Source organism: Macrotis lagotis, chromosome X, assembly GCF_037893015.1.
Source record: "Macrotis lagotis isolate mMagLag1 chromosome X, bilby.v1.9.chrom.fasta, whole genome shotgun sequence".
Taxonomy (NCBI): Eukaryota; Metazoa; Chordata; class Mammalia; order Peramelemorphia; family Peramelidae; genus Macrotis; species Macrotis lagotis.
Window position 1 is genome coordinate 590,568,745 of NC_133666.1, and position 16,630 is coordinate 590,585,374.

Below are 16,630 nucleotides of genomic sequence, written 5' to 3' on the forward strand. Positions count from 1 at the left end.
CAAGTAGCAGAGAACTGATCCGTATTTTATGACATCTCAGCTTCAGAGACTTCGCTGAGTGCACAATCATCTGCAACAGAAGATCATGCACCAATACTCCCTCCTCTTTGATCTTGATTTGTAGTCTTTTCAAGTTGAAGAATTTACCATCAGTACAATAACTGATCTTGATGCCATGTTTATCCTCAGTGAAGGTTTCTGATAACATGACTGAAAACATCATGCTAAAAAGCTTGGGAGCAAGGACACATCATTGTTTCACTCTATTGATGACCAGGAAATCAATAGAGCATAGATCACTATCCAGAACCTGGCCAAGCGTGCAGCCATCACAAAATTGACATCAATACTGATGAACTTTTCTAGGCAACCAAATTTTGTCATAATTTTCCATAAACCTTCATGACTGATGATATCAAAGGCCTTGGTCATATCTACATTGTATACAGACCTCTATTCTGCTCCTGGCATTTTTCCTGGACTTGTCAGACAACAAACACCATTGCACTAGTTCCTTGACCCTCTCTAAAGTCACACTGGCTCTCAGGGAGGTGACCATCTTTCAGGTGAAGGATCAGCCTATTAAGGAGAACTCTAGAAAAAAAATCTTACCAGCAATGACTAAGAGAAAAATACCCTGGTGATTGTCGTAGGACAATCTATTCCCTTTACCTTTATAGAGATAGACAATGGGGGCATCCTTGAATTCCTGGGGGATCACCTCTTCTTACCATATAACTTGGAAGATTTCAAACAGGTTTCGTATGAGCAATAGACTCCCTACCTTATAAATCGCAGCTGGTACAGAATCAGGAGGTGATCAGTGAATTGTTTTCTATTTGACTTTGCCTTTTTGTTCTAGAATCTCAGAGCAATTTTCCTTTATAATTTCTTGAGTTTTGCATCAAGATTCCTCTTTTTAATCATTAATTTTCAGTATTCTGCCTTATATTATTTCTCCTTAATCTATTCTCCAGATCAGTTATTTTTCTTGTGAGACGTTTCATTTTCTCTTCTATTTTTAACTTCCTCTTGCCCAATTCTAGTTTTCAAGTCAAATTGTTTGACTTTCTTTTCATAATTTTCTTGATTTAATTATTCTTTTTTTTCCCTAATTTTTCTTTAATGTCCCTTATTTGATTTTTAAAATCCTTTTAAAATTCTTCAAAGAACCTCTTTTTGTGCTTGGAACTATTTGACGTTTTTTTGTTGAAAAAGGACTGACTTTTTATCTCCATTATTTTCTGATATGAACCCAGATCTTCTCTATCTCCCTAGTAATTATCAATGGTTGAATTCTTTCTCCCTTACTTACTCATTTTTATTTATTTATTGTTTTACCATTTTATTTTGTTTTTAGCAACTATTAGTATAATCAAGTCATAATTCCAAGGTATAGGGATTGATGCCCCAAGTCTCAGATCCTTCTTACTGTTATTTCTGAAATCTGTTTCAGGGCCCAAACTTGGACTCTCCTCTCCACTCCTAAACCACAGTTTGGACCCCAGTCACTTTGTCCCACAAATGATCTTGCTCTTTGCAGTTCCACCTAGTGGCTATAAACTACAGCTGTTCTCTCTGCCCTGCAACTGAAAGGGACTTGCTCTCCTGCAAGTATCCACTGCCAAAAGAGTTCCCATCCCTTGATACTACTGCACTCTTCAGGTGTGTGCTAATTCTTTCTACTCCATAGCCACAACCACAGCCCTGATTCTGGTAACTGTAGTTGTTCTTGGCATTCCTCATCATTATAAGGCTTTTCAATCATCTTGTACTCAACAATCAGACCCCTATAGTTTGTAAGATGAAAGTTTCTAAGACTGAGGTTGCCTCTAAAGCCAGTTGCCCCCAGAACTTATCATTTGTTGATTCTGCAGAATCAGCCTGAAGGTATTTGTCAGTCTGGTCTTTCCTGGAGTCTTTTCAAATTATCTTAAAAGATGATTGTTTTATCCCCTGTTTATAAATCTGCTGCTCTGAGACCATGTTCTGTCTTTTTTTTGTGTGAAGGAAATTTGGAGAGCTGAAAGTTTTCTCACCTACTCCACCTACTCCAAAATCCTCTCTTCCTGACAATATTCTTAACAGGAAAAGTTATTGTTTTGTTATTCATCTTGAGCTACCTGATCCTACTTTTCAGGCCTTACTTCCATCTTATACAAACATATTTCAAAATCTATGATGATGGATCAATTCCCCAAACAACTATAACTCCTATTGCTTTCCTATCATCACCACTTGCATCACTATGCCATCAGAATCCCTCTCAGGCTGGCTTGCTAACAGAAATTTAGACCATGGGGTATTTTATATCTTTCAACCTCTTTGAAACTTGTTCTCTCCAAATCTAGGGAAGACTATGTTAGATTTTCCTGATTTTCCCCATTTATCTATCATGAATTCAAAAGTGGATTGCTCATTTCTTTGAATTATACCCAATACTTCTTCTCTAGCATAGAGTTCTTCCTTATTAATTAGAGTCAAGTTTAGATTAGTAGTTCTCCCTAGTTAAGATGTCCTTAACCTGGGGTTACTATAATCTTAATGAGGAAAAAAATTACCTTTTATTTCAAGATGTGAATTGCTTTCCTTTCTATTATATATTTAATTTTCTGCATCAAAATAAAAAAAATTCTGAGATGTTTTCATGGATGTCACTAAACTGCCAAGGGGGTCAATGACATACATAAATAAGAGGAAGGAAGGGAATAAATAGTTATTAAATATCTACAATAAGTCAGATACCAAATTAAGCACTTGGCAAATATCGCCTCATTTAATCCTCACAACAATCCTAAGAGGATAAAACTGAGGAAAGGAAGGCATGCAGAGGTTAAATGACTTGACCAGGGTCATACACCTAGCAAGTGTCTGAGTCTGAATTTGAACTCAGATCTTCCTGATTACTGATCAAAGAGTCATTTAACATTATCTTTGGCATCAGCATCTTCTCTATCTCCCAAACTTAAAACTTTGGAGAGCATTTCTGGCTCTCCCTACTCACTTAATCAGTAGCCAAATGTTGGTAGTTCTGCTTCTGAAATATCGTTTCCATCTGACCCCTCTCCTTTCTATTTTCCTTACTTTCAATATGATTTAGGTCCTAATTGTGTTTTCCTCAAATTATTGTTAATGGCCTTCTAACTGATCTCCCTGACTCCATTATTTCTTCCTCTTCAATCTATTCCTTATACAATTGCCAGAATAGTCTGTCTGGTATAGTGACCTCATTGAGAAACTTCATTGCTCAAATATTTTCAGTGAATTTTCACTGTCTAAAGAATAAAACATCTCAAAAGTTTACCATGGGGTGGCTAGGTGGCACAGTGGATAAAGCACCAGCCCTGGAGTCAGGAGTACCTGGGTTCAAATCTGGTCTCAAACACTTAATAATTACCTAGCTGTGTGGCCTTGGGCAAGCCATTTAACCCCATTTGCCTTGCAAAAACATAAAAAAATTTTTTAAAAGTTTACCATAGCATTTAAAGAGCTCTGTAGTCTGTCCCAATCTTCCTTTCTAATCTTATCTCCCACTAATCTCCTATATCACATATATCTCTATATATTCTGGATAAACTGAACTTTCATTATATCTTGGAAGCAATAATTAGTGGTTAAGGCACACAGAGGCTCCACGGAACTGACCAGGGTGAGGATGGCAAGGGGAGGTTTATGTCCAAAGATCTATCCCAGTGCTATACAGATACAGGGAATAATGTTAATAGGATTCTCTCAATAGAGAGAGATCAAGATTATCATAGGAGCCAGAATTTCTGCAGAATAAAGGCAGATTTGAACAGATCGAAAAGATGTAGATTCCTAAAGCATGAGAGAAAAAAAAGTGAAAAGATCAACTTTCATTTATTCATCCTACAAACAGTTAAATGACCAGGTCTGGAATACATGGACTAGACCCCTGTACCTGTACAAAGGGCAATCAGTTCACAAACATCTATTATGTGCTAGGCCCTGAGCAAACAGACAAATGTGAAGGCCGCTCTCAGTCAGAGGAGTTTACAATTAAGTCTAGGAAGGCAACATGTAGATATAAAGTTGTTTTGGGGAAAGAGACCGGCACCCTAAAAGGATTAAGAAAAATCTTCAGCTAAAGATTAGAAATAGACCATTTGATTCTAGGCTCCTGGACCCCAGAGATTGCTTTACTTTTGTCTTTGCATCCTCATTTTACTAAGCCCAGTATCTAATACATATTTAATAGTTGCTTAAATTCTCATTGATATATTGATGCTTGAGCTGAGCCTAAGAAATCTGCAGAGGTAAGAATGGAGCAACTTTTAGACAGCCAGGGCAGAGACAGGGAAGGTAAGAAATGAATCAACCCTGTATGAGCCTTAGAGAGAAGACCAGTTTGGCTAGACTATAGTATGCACAAAGGAGATCACTATATTGAAGGATTCTGTGTACAGAATATAGAATATAGAGCAGAGATGGGAAAAATCATTTCCAACTGGTAAAAAATAGGGCAAGGCTTCCTTGAGCAGGCTATAATTTATCTAAACCTTAAGGATAGACTGAATATCACTGGGGAAGATAGGCGGAAAGAAACAAGAAACTCGGTAAACATAAGGATGACAGCCTGGTCCCTGCCCACTCCTTAAAGGAGTGGGACTGATAATTATGGACAATTAAGGTCTAGAGTAGAGGAAGAGAATATGCTTAGTAGGATAGAGGTACATTGCAAATCATGATTGCAAATAATTCAAGCCAAGTATGTATATCAGCAAATCTGGAGGTCTAGGCAGGAATCAAGAAACATAGGTCAAAGATGAGTGTTGGATCAGCATAGAGCAGGCCATATTTAATAGAGTAATAGCACAAGGTATTAAGTCAATAATGCCCAAGATAATCTTTTTTATTGCAGCATCACATGTTGAACCTTCTTCCTTTCTCTTACTCAGCTGCTTCCCTTTTGAATTCGCTCTAGTTATGGAGGCAGTAATGAAGGATATAATCAGGAGATTATAATAAATGTAAAGTTGAAAGTGAATTCAGAGATTATCTAGTCCAACCCTTTCATTTTGTAGTTGAGGAAACTGAGGCCTAAAGCAGTTAAGACACTTGCTCAAAGTCATAAAAACCAAAAAAGTAGAACCTAAAATCTCCAATTCTAAATCATTTATTCTTTCCATTGTACCATGGAGAAGACACCCATTATGACTGAAGAAGTATGAGGTCAGAATGAAAAAGTAGATTAAACCAAGATTGCAGAGGACTCTGAAATCAACTGAGAAGTTTGCATTTCATTTGGTTAGGGAAATGGTGAGTCAATTAAGGTTTCTGAGTAGATGAGTTATATGATCAGATTTGTGAATGGGAAAGACCAGTATGTCTACAGATGTATACCATGGGGGAAAGACTCAAAGTGGAGAGCAATTTTAGGACACTCTTGAAACAATCATGTACAAAGGTAATGAAAGTATGGATTAAGAGGTGGTAGTGGAGATGGCAAAATGGAAATGTAAGATGGAATAATGGAAAGAAATGATAAAGACTTGTAACTAATGCAGGATGGCAGGACAAAGAAAAGGACATGAGGTCACAGGGGAGCTTTTGGCTACATTCTGCTTGAAAGAATTATAAAAGGTTCTTCAGTTCTTTAAAATGCAAAAGAATTCAGCAACAGAGTCAGTTTTATTCCCAAATTCCATTTGTTTTGTAGCTTCTTGAAAAGTAAATGACTTCTCTGCAATCTGGTCACCCCATTCATGAGAATGACAACACCTCTCTAGCTCTCCCTCCCTACCTCAGCCTCTGCTGATTCTTTGAAACCCCATTGACAGATCTCAGTTTGAAGCGAGGCATCCTGATATCAAAGGCGACAATGTGCCAGCTTACAAGAAACCCCTCCGCACTCCAAACAAATCAATGTACCGTTATGTGAAATTATTGTATTAAGGCAGGTTATTATTTAAGAACAAAAACAAAACAGTTCTAGTTATACCTTCATTAGACACTCTCTTGGGAATTTCTTTATGATTGTATTGTTTTGCACATCGCACAAAACAATTCTAAGCTAACCTTATCCTGACAGATCCTACCTACTTGAGCCAGGCAATTTACATAATGAGTAATTTAAAAACATACACATTAGCTAAATTCATATATAAACAAATGGCTTGTAAAAGTCAGCTTGTAATAATTCATTTATATAGCATTTTAAGTTTTTGAAAACACTTACATATGTTGTTTTATTTAAGCCTCACAATAACCCTGGGAGACAGGCACTCCAGCTATTAGTACCACCATTAAGAATATAGGGAACCCACCCATGGTCAGACATCTAATAAGTATGAAAGGTGGGATTTAAACCCAGGTTTTTCATTGTGTTCTTTAATCCAGTATATAGAACAGAGAGGGAAGGGAAGAAGACAGAAATAGAGATACAGAGACAGAAACACAACATACAAAGATGCAGATTCAGATACAGAGAGCCAGACTTGAAGTCTGGACTATACCTGGGTCCAATCATGTTTTTGAACATGGCTGTGGCAGTATAAAAATCAAAGACAATTTTAAAAGACTTGAATGGAAAATACCATCCATATTCAGACAGGGAACTGGGGAGTTTAAATGCAGACCAAAGCTTACTAATCTTCAATTTTTAAAAGTTGTCTTATGTATTATGTCAATATTTTCTTTCTAGTGGCTTTTTTTTCCTTCCATTTGGATTAGACTCTTGTTTCACAACATAATTAATATATATCTATGTTTAGCATAATTATACATATAAAGAATATTAGATTGCTTTCTGTGGAAGGGGAGGGAAAGAGGGAGAAAAATATAAAACTCAAAACCTCGTTAAAAAAAATGATTGGTTAAAAACTCCCATTGTATGTTATTTGAAAAACAAATAAAAAATATTTTCAAAAAAATGTGAGAAAAGAACATTAAAAAAGTGGCTATAGAATCCTGAATGATCAGGTCACTTAATTTTTCTTATTTTCAGTTTCTTAACTGTAAAATGATCATTATAATATCCACATTGACTAACATGGGTTTGTGGTGAAAAAAAGATTTATAAACTTGAGAACACTATTTGTCTATTCCTTACATCTGAGAAGACTTTGGTTTATTTTAACAAAAGCTGACTGGTCCCTCAGGAAGTAGATCATAAAGTTGTTTCAAAATGTCCAGTTTCCCAAACTCACAAAGGTTCTAACCAAACAGAACAAAATACAGGGAGGTTTTCCACTGAAAAAATTGACATCTGCAAAAGCATTCCTGTGGAGAGGGAAGCTCCTGGGATATTCTGACCATATAGTTGTGGTGGTTGTTGTTATTTGTTCTTCAGTCTCAAAGAAGACCATGATATCAGAAATGTGATGCCAAGACATACGAGTATGCTGGATTTAAGCGAAACCATGTAAGGTTCTTGCCTCAAAAGAGCAAGTCCATCTTGTCTCCAACAATGTTCTCACCCTGGAAGATTGCTCTTCTCCTACAGCCTTCTCACATACGAAGGTCCTTCTGCCTCTGCAGATCCTTACTCCCATTCCTGAGTTCTTTCCAGGAGCTCTGTTTTAAGGAAGACCCTAAGAAGTCTATTCCTTCACTGTTCTCTGGATTCTGTTACTGATGCTCTGGATTTACTTCTCCATCATGCCCAGATTTGAACTCTGCTCTTCCTTACTCTATCTGCTAATACCACCAAACAATGATCATAATAACAATTGATTTTTATATATTATTTTGGGTTTCACAAAATGCTATACACACATTATCTCATACATATATATATATATATATATACATATATATATATCATTATTTGAAGCTCATGAGTACTCTAGGAGTGGAGCAGGGGTGTGGTTGCAGGTATTATCCCCACATTCTAATAACAATAAGAATTTATTAAAGAAGGAAACAGGGTTTTTTTTATTATTAAGTATGTACTATGTTCCAGGCACTGTCCTAAAGCTTTACAAATATCTCATTTGATCCTAGAAACAATACTGGGGAGATAGTCGCTATTGTAATATCCATTTAACAGTCAAAGAAATTGAGGCAAAACAAGGTTAAATGACTTACCCAGGGTCTGACAACAAATATCTGAGAAGAGATTTGAACTCAGGCCTTCCTGAATCTAGATCTAGCATTCAATCTATTGTCTTATTATATACCAGTTTGGATCCTAAATTCTGAATATGCAAATGCAATAGAAAGAAAAATAATCCCTGTCCTAAAGAAATCTTTCTACCAGAGGAAGAAAACACTTAAAAGTGAGCTGTAAAGGAAATGATAATAACAACTGATATTTATATAATGCTTTCTATGTACCAAGCTATCATGTTAAGTGTTTTATAAATATTATCTCATTTGATACTCATTACAACCCAGTATGGGGAGGGCTATTATCCCTAATTTACAGATAAGGAAACTGAGATAAACAGATGTTAAGTAACTTATAGAGGGTCATACTTACTCAGATAGTAAGTCTGAGGTTGGACTTTAACTCCAGTCTTCCTGACTCCAGGTCCAGGATTTCAGCCTACCCACCTAGTTGTCACCAGTAAATACAAAGGGGTGAATGCATTCAAAGTGGGAGTAGAGTAAAATCAGAGAGTCCTATGGGTCAGGAGTACAGCCTGGAAAGGATGAGAAACTTGGAGTGAGAGAGAAATTAATTGACTTTCCCAATAGAGAAGTGAAAAAACCATAGTGGCTGGAAGAATATGAAATCCATAACTACTAATACAGTCTGCCCTCTCCCCCATTAACTCCACCCTTGGGATCATTCTTAGATCCCTGTGTTGTGCTCACTGTGGGATCCAGTTATTTTAAGTATTCTTATTGACTTCTGATCACTGGGCTGGAGTGGGAAGATATCTTAGAAATCATACAAAGTTCAGCTCCATCATCTAACAAGTGAAGATCCTGAGACCCATTGAAGAAGTTAGATGACACATATAAGATCACACAGGGGGTAAGATTCAAATCCAATTTTTAAAACTATGGCTGTCCTAATGCTAAATGACATTGTCACTTACTTTAGTGGCAAGAAGAAAAGGGAGTGATCACTTTCCCTCAACTGTCCATGCAAGTTTAGACAAATTTCTTATACTCTCTGAGCCACAATGGAACATGAAGGAATTGAATTAGATCAAAGTATCTGTCCAGGTTATCCTGGTCATCCCTAATATCTTTTCAGGAGAGCCACAAAGAACAAAATTATTTTCATAATAATATTAACATGGTTTAATTTCTAATATGGTTAATATTAATAAAGATAACCTACACAAACAAAAGGGAGGATCCTCAATTTTAAGAATGAAAAGGGGTCTTGAGATCAAAATCTTTGAGAATCACTGAATTAAATGACCTCTTTGATTCCTTCCTTCCATGACAAGTTTTTCACTTTCATAGGCACACCAAATAAATAGGGTGAATAGTTTGTCTACCAACTCCTTCCTTTTTAAATATATAATACACATTTGGAAAATGTGTAATTCCCAATTAGGAAATAAGCAGATAAAGAGGAAAGGAAGTAAATTCTTTGAAGAAAAGTTGTAGCCAGATTAAGAGGAGGAGGTGGGGGGGAGGGAGTAATTACATTTTCAGTTTCCTGCTCAGGTTGCCCAGACTTTTAGATTTTATTAAAACAAGAATCACCAGTTGCACATCAAATCATCACCATGTTGAGCCTCATTATGGTTTCAGAGTTCTTTCTGAAATTGTGACAAAAAAATATGCAATAAGGGCAGTGCTGCTAAATATCCAGGAAGCATAGTAGTATCTCTGACTTGTGAAGGTCCAAGTAAGCACCACATTTATAGGGATTATCTGGCTAATTCAGACTGAAAGTTTATTTGACTCAGCTTTGGAAATTTAAGCCAAACCAGACTGAAGCTATTTGAATAGTTAGCTCAATCCTTATCTTCATTTTGGCTGTGTCCTCAAAGTCTGAGCAGCCTCCTAGTTTCCCTTCAATACTTCAATGGACCTGTGATCTCATGGGCATAGCTATTTCCTCTAATGAAGTTGAATCCTGCCTTCTCAATCTGTCCAACTTTAATCTATGACTTCCCATAAATCCTGCACAGGGAACTCACCTAATGAGGACTTCTCTCTAGGTTTCTTGACACTGCGTGGTACCAATGCAAACAGCTGACTAATATCCCTTACTTCCAGCGATAATGCCTGGCTACAAATCATGGATCATCATAATCTCCAACTTTATTACTCATTTCAGTCCTTCACACTTCACGGTCCAGCCAAAGGGGCCTTTTTACTATTCCCTCCACACAGCACTACATCTCCTGCCTTAAAGTCTAACACTGGCTAGAATGTATCCCCATATTGTAATATATTCTCTTTTCACCTCTATCACTCAGAATCCCTAGTTTCTTTCAAAGCTAAATTCAGCACCATTTCCTATGGAAAACCTTCCTTGATTCCCCTTCCCCAGGTACCAGCAGCACTTTTTCCCTAAATAATCTTGTATCTATTTTCATCTCTTTTTATGGATCTATATAGATTCTCATTGTCTGCTCTGAAGACAGAAAATGTTTCACTCTTACTTTTTGTACACTTTGTGCCTCCTGACACAGTGTCTGAAAGATAATAAATGCTTAATAGTGTTTAATAAATTTTAAAATGTTTAATGTTGGAAACAAGGAATAACAGACAGTTCCTTGCAGTGGTACCCACATAATATCAAAAAGCTGAGAGAGAAGTTCTCATTAGTGGAGTCCCCCATGTAGGGTTTTTAGGAAACCATAGATAAAAGTTGTGCAGATTAAGAAGGCAAGATTCAATTTCATTAGTGAATTGACCAAATAAAAATTTGAGGTTACTCAAATGGGCAATGGAAAAAAAAGTCTACAGCATATATCACCAAAGCTAAACTGAATGCAAAAGCCTCATGAAAGATGTCATCAAGAAGAGACAATATCCAGAATGATATATTGAGATACAGAAGAGACTTTCTAGATTATTTAATTTAAATCTCTCACTTTACAAAGAAAAATTTATACATAGAACCAGAAAAGAAAATAAGTTGGTCATACGTCCTTATGCTTTACTATTTTGATAATAGAATTTTTAGAGCTCAATGTATTAAAATCTCAAATTCAAAAGAGAAGAAAGGACAATATGAGAATGAAGGGGGGGAAAGAGGAGGGAAAAGAAAAGCATGAGAAGTAAGGGGAAGTAGAGGAAAAATAGGAGGAGGAGAAGGAGAAAGAAATAGAAGAGAAAGAGGAGGAAGAGAAGAAAGGAGAGGAGGAAAAAGGAAGAGAAGCAGAGGAGAAAGTGCTCAGAATTGCTTAATGACCTGCAGTTAAACAAAGAATGCAGAATCTAGTTAAGTCTTTAGAGTTACAAAGCATTTTATATACATACTCTCCTTTGCTCCTATGAAGCAGATAGGATGAGCATCTCTAACCCCATTTTATTGAAGAGGAAAGTGAAGCAAAAGAAATTAAGAGGCTGGCCCAAGGTTACACAATTAATCATTTGAAGAGCCCAGGTTTGAACCCAGAATCATTTGACTCCAAGTCCATCAGTCTTTTCCACTGCACTCTGCAGCCTCTCATCAATCTGCCTCTCTTCTGTGAGATAACATCAAGACCAAAGAAGCCAGGCAGACTTCTTGCAGGTCTGCTCAATTGCATCCCTATTTCAGGAGCAGTTAGTGATAGCCACAGGATCATCAGATCCATCAGAAGAAATGCAAGCACAGGATAGCACAGAGCATAAATCCAGGTCACCAGAAGAAATGACTTGGAAGAATTATATTCTGAAAGTCAGTTGATCTGGCAAGTTCAGAAACATACCACAAAGAGGGCCCTGAGATGTGACAACTAAATCGCACAGTACTTGTCTCCTTCTCTTTAGTCACAAAGCAATTCAAACATAGATTCTAAGTGAGATTTGTAGCAAAGGGAACTTTCCCAGGAATGGTTCCCTTTTAAGTGGAAACCTTATGAAAGTTGTCTTTGATCATCCACAATAAAGTGGTCACCTTTCAAATCAATTAATCCTGAGCAAGGGATAGGGACAAACATGGATATGGGGCCAAGAGAGAGACAAGTCAGAGTATGAAATTTTATGTTCATTTCCACACACACACACACACACACACACACACACACACACACACCCCAAGGGAGGACACAAGTGTCTTTGGCAAGTTGGACAGTTGCAGCCAATATTGTTTCAGTGAAAAGCCTGCATATATGCCAATCTGGAAGGGGAATTGAAGAGGGTGGACTAGTTATCTTCCTTTATCCTCCGATATTTTTATTCAATGACACAGGGGAGTACTAACCCCTGTTTCACTATTAACTTCCAATGTGAAAATGGGCAAATAATTCCACTTCCCTGGATCTTATTTCCTCATTTGTTAAAATGAGGAAGTTAAATATGATGAAGTAAGGTCTGTTCTATTACTAGTCCATAGTTACCCATATTACCATTACCCATAATTCTTTGATTTCAGAGTATGATTCAGAAGGGAAAAAATAGAAGAAACATGTGCTTTTTCTCGTCATGTATTTCAAGTTTAAATAAATGCATCTTTCCTTGAGCTTATTAGAAAATGTCTCTCTTTTCCCTTAAATTACTCTTCCTTTTCTCAATTACCTTTCAGTAATAAGCAGGCACAAATAACCTTATTTCTGGGACTACAACTTTTCCTTTCATTTTATTACTAAAAGCACTTTCTAGGGGGAAGAGTTCTTGAATTAGGGTACATTGTTTTATTTATTTAATTACTAATAATTGCAGTTTCCCCATCACCTTCATGACTGAAACTCTACCTTTACTATTTAATCGGACAAGCTTTTAATGAAGAATAAAAAGGAGAGGCAAGCTCAGTTTGATAAAAACTTATTAATATTATATATTCAGTTATATAATAATCAATTTTATATATACATATTCAATTATCTATCATTTATATTGTAATGACATTTGACAATATGGGACCTAATGGAACTAATTTGATTAGTCAGGACAGAGGGAAAACTATGAGAGTGTCTGGGTTGAGTACCTTAGGGGAAGGAAAAGATTTTGGAAGGAAAAGATCTCTGTTTTTACAGTGTTTCCTAGATTTTTTTTTTTGCCTTGTTCACAGTAGAAAAACAAAAAGAAAAGTTAAATCATTTTTGGCCCCATCTCCATGAAATTTGTTAGAAGATTACAGCCCTCAACTTAGTGAAAATAAAATACAGATATGCCATTTAAAAGTCATGTATCATCACTTGCACAAAAATATTCACAGCAGCCCTGTTTGTGGTGGCAAAGAATTGGAAATCAAGTAAATGTCTTTCAATTGGGGAATGGCTTAACAAACTGTGATATATGTATGTCATGGAACAGTATTGTTCTATTAGAAACCAGGAGGGATGGGAATTCAGGGAAGCTTGGAGGGATTTGCATGAATTGATGCTGAGTGAGAGGAGCAGAACCAGAAAAACATTGTACACCCTAACAGCAACTTGATGATCAACCTTGATGGACTTGCTCATTCCATCAGTGCAAAAATCAGGAATAACTGGCACTATCTGCAAAGGAGAATACCATCTGTATCTAGAGAAAGAATTGTGAAGTTTGAACAAAGACCAAGGACTATTACCTTTAATTTCGAAAAAAAAAAAAACCCAACAACCTGATATGTTATTATGTAATCTTGCTATCTCTTATACTTTATTTTTCTTCCTTAAGGATATGATTTCTCTCTCATCACATTCAGCTTAGATCAATGTATACCATGGAAACAATGTAAAGACTGGCAAATTGCCTTCTGTGGGGGATGGGGGGGAGGGAAGCAAGATTGGGGGAAAAATTGTAAAACTCAAAATAAATAAAAGCTTTAAAAGGAAAATAAATCAATAAATGATTTTTTTAAAAAGTCATGTATCCCTTTGGAGAAAATATCACAGAAATTTGAAGTCAATGAAAATTTCCTCACTTTTGTTTTGTTTTTGCAAAGCAATAGGGTTAAGTGACTTGCCCAAGGTCACACAGCTAGGTAATTATTAAGTGTCTGAGATTAGATTTGAACTCGGGTCCTTCTAACTCCAGGGCCAGCGCTCTATACACTGCACCACCTAGCTGCCCCCCCAATTCTCCTCACTTTTGCAGATGTGACAAAGGAATCTTAAGTGACTTAATGACAATCACAAAACCATCCAGTGGAAGAATAAGACCGATAGGCAGAATTGGAGTGGTAGTGTCAGTAAACAGAACTACAGGCTCTCTAGAAACATAAATGTATTCTGAACAATTTTGAGTTTATTTTGCATAATTATTAACATTTACTGTAGCACTGTCTTAATCAGCATTTAGATGATCTACAAAACAATACATCAAGTCCTGATTTTGTAGCATTTGCCAATTTCCAAAGTATAAATGCTCACACTAACAATTTAACACTTGACTCCTACTGGAGCTGGCTTCACACATATGCCCAGAGCCAGGGTAGACTTTCTCCCAAGCAAGTTGTTTCTTTGATATATTCTAAAATTCATAACAGGAAATCGTCCTCTAATTGAGATTGGACTTTTTTGAAGACATTTTAGAAGTAGGGCAGTTTATTTTCCAAGTTTGATGTTAAAAACAAACAAAAAAAAAAGACTCCAGTCATTGTCCCTGTCAAATCAGATAGCAAGCTAGGGGGTCATATAAGGAACCTGAGGATGCAGGGCCTCATGGGATTTGTTTGTTATTTTCCCCCCCCTTATCTCTATCTGCTAGTTTATCCCAGCTATCACTTCCCCTCTTCCTCAACTTTAAAAGGAGGTCATTGAATGCAAATGACTTCTCAGAAGATCCTTTTATCTTTATGATCTATGTGCTAATATGTTCTAGATTATAAGAGTGTCTAGAGTCTCTTCCAGCTCAATAACGCAGCTAGGTGCTAACTTTGATTTCTGTCTCAGACTGTGTGACCGTTTGGCAAGTGTCTTAATTTTAATGCCTTTCCTGTAGTGCTTATTTCCAATTTATCCTGTGTATAGTTTCTTTCTACAGAATTGTTTTCATATTATCTCTCCCATTAGACCATGAGGACCTTGACACAGTGCCTGTAGGTAGGTGTTCAATAAATGTTTATTGATGGACTGACAACCTCTCTGTCTTAGTTTTCTCATTTATAAAATGGGAGTAATTATAGTATCTATCTCACATTATCAATTATCAATAATCAGTATCAACAATATTTATAAATGCTAGCTAATGTTAATATTATTACCAATTTTTTAATATTCTGTGTTTGAAAATTTTCCATTTCATATATTCTATTGTCTACCATTCCATTTTCTAACATTGTATAATCTATGATTCTTATATCTTGAATGCTGGAATAAATGAATCATGTTGTCAATTTACAACTGAAATACCTATTTATATTTTCTTACTTGCTGATTTTAAAAAGAAATCCTGGTTGTCCTCCCAGCCTTTGCTATGGCTGTGGAAAGGATTTCTGGGAGACAGTGAAGACTGCAATTGCTGCATTCATTGGTGATGTGGCAAGGATGTATAATAGCCTGTGATGTAGATTCATTCTGATTATGTTGATTTTACCCTATGGGCTCAGTTGCAGCTGTTCTTACCAGCTGGGCCTCATTGCCTGTTGTGTCCAGATTGAATTTGGTGATGAATTTGGACTTGAAATTTGATTAACCAGGAGTTCCCCAAGCCCACTGTGCCTTGTTTCTATCTCCCTTTAGCAAAACATGACCTAAGGCTTTCTCTATAATATAGTAAAGTCCTCAATTCATCCCTAGTTTGGGAGAAGACAGAAAAGTAGATCATGGGCTCCAGAGTTCCCCAAAGAGAAGGCACCTGCCTTGTAATTGGAAGAGAAAAGAATCTCCTTTTCATTCTCCATTTCCAACTTGAACCTCCAAGTTTTATGAATTGAATTGTAACACTCATTTTAATCATGACTCTCAACCTTGGTTTGAAAATAGCCCTGAGGATACCTAGTTCATATACCTAAAGACTATGAGAGCTTTGTGAGATTTAGAGATCATATAGTCCAATCTACTTATGTTATTAATGGGGAAACTCAGACCAAGAGAAAAAGGGATGTACTTCCAAAAGATATAGTGAAATATCTCATTGTTGATTTTTATTTAATTTCATGGAGAAAAAACTGCATGCTGCTCAGCAAAAATTTAATCTGTTGAGAGGGGTTAACATCTGAAAAGGCTAATTCTCCCTTGAATTTATAGTTATCTATTTTGTCTGTTGGGGAGTGAGGGGGTGTGTCATGTTCCTTGAAGTTGACTTCTTGTGCCTGTCTGTCTATATCTCTGCCTCTCTGTCTCTGTCTCTTTATCTCCCCCAAACCAGTCTTCAACAGTTAAAGAAGGTGTCACTACTGGACAATTTGCTCAACTGTGACCATAGCCATTACAGAAAAGGAAAAAAGAAATACCTTCCCACCATTTTTTTTATAGAGGTACAGGGGTCACACACTATGAAGATATTTCCTTCCTGGACGGTCTTACAGAGTTGGAAAGTTTGATTTTTAAGGGTCACCAGGGATGTAACCAATCTTTGACTGGCCAATAATAAATTGTCCTTCTAATTCCATCAGGAAGCATACTTTCACACTTTACAAAGTAAAAAACACTTTGTTTAATGCATTAATACCTCATTC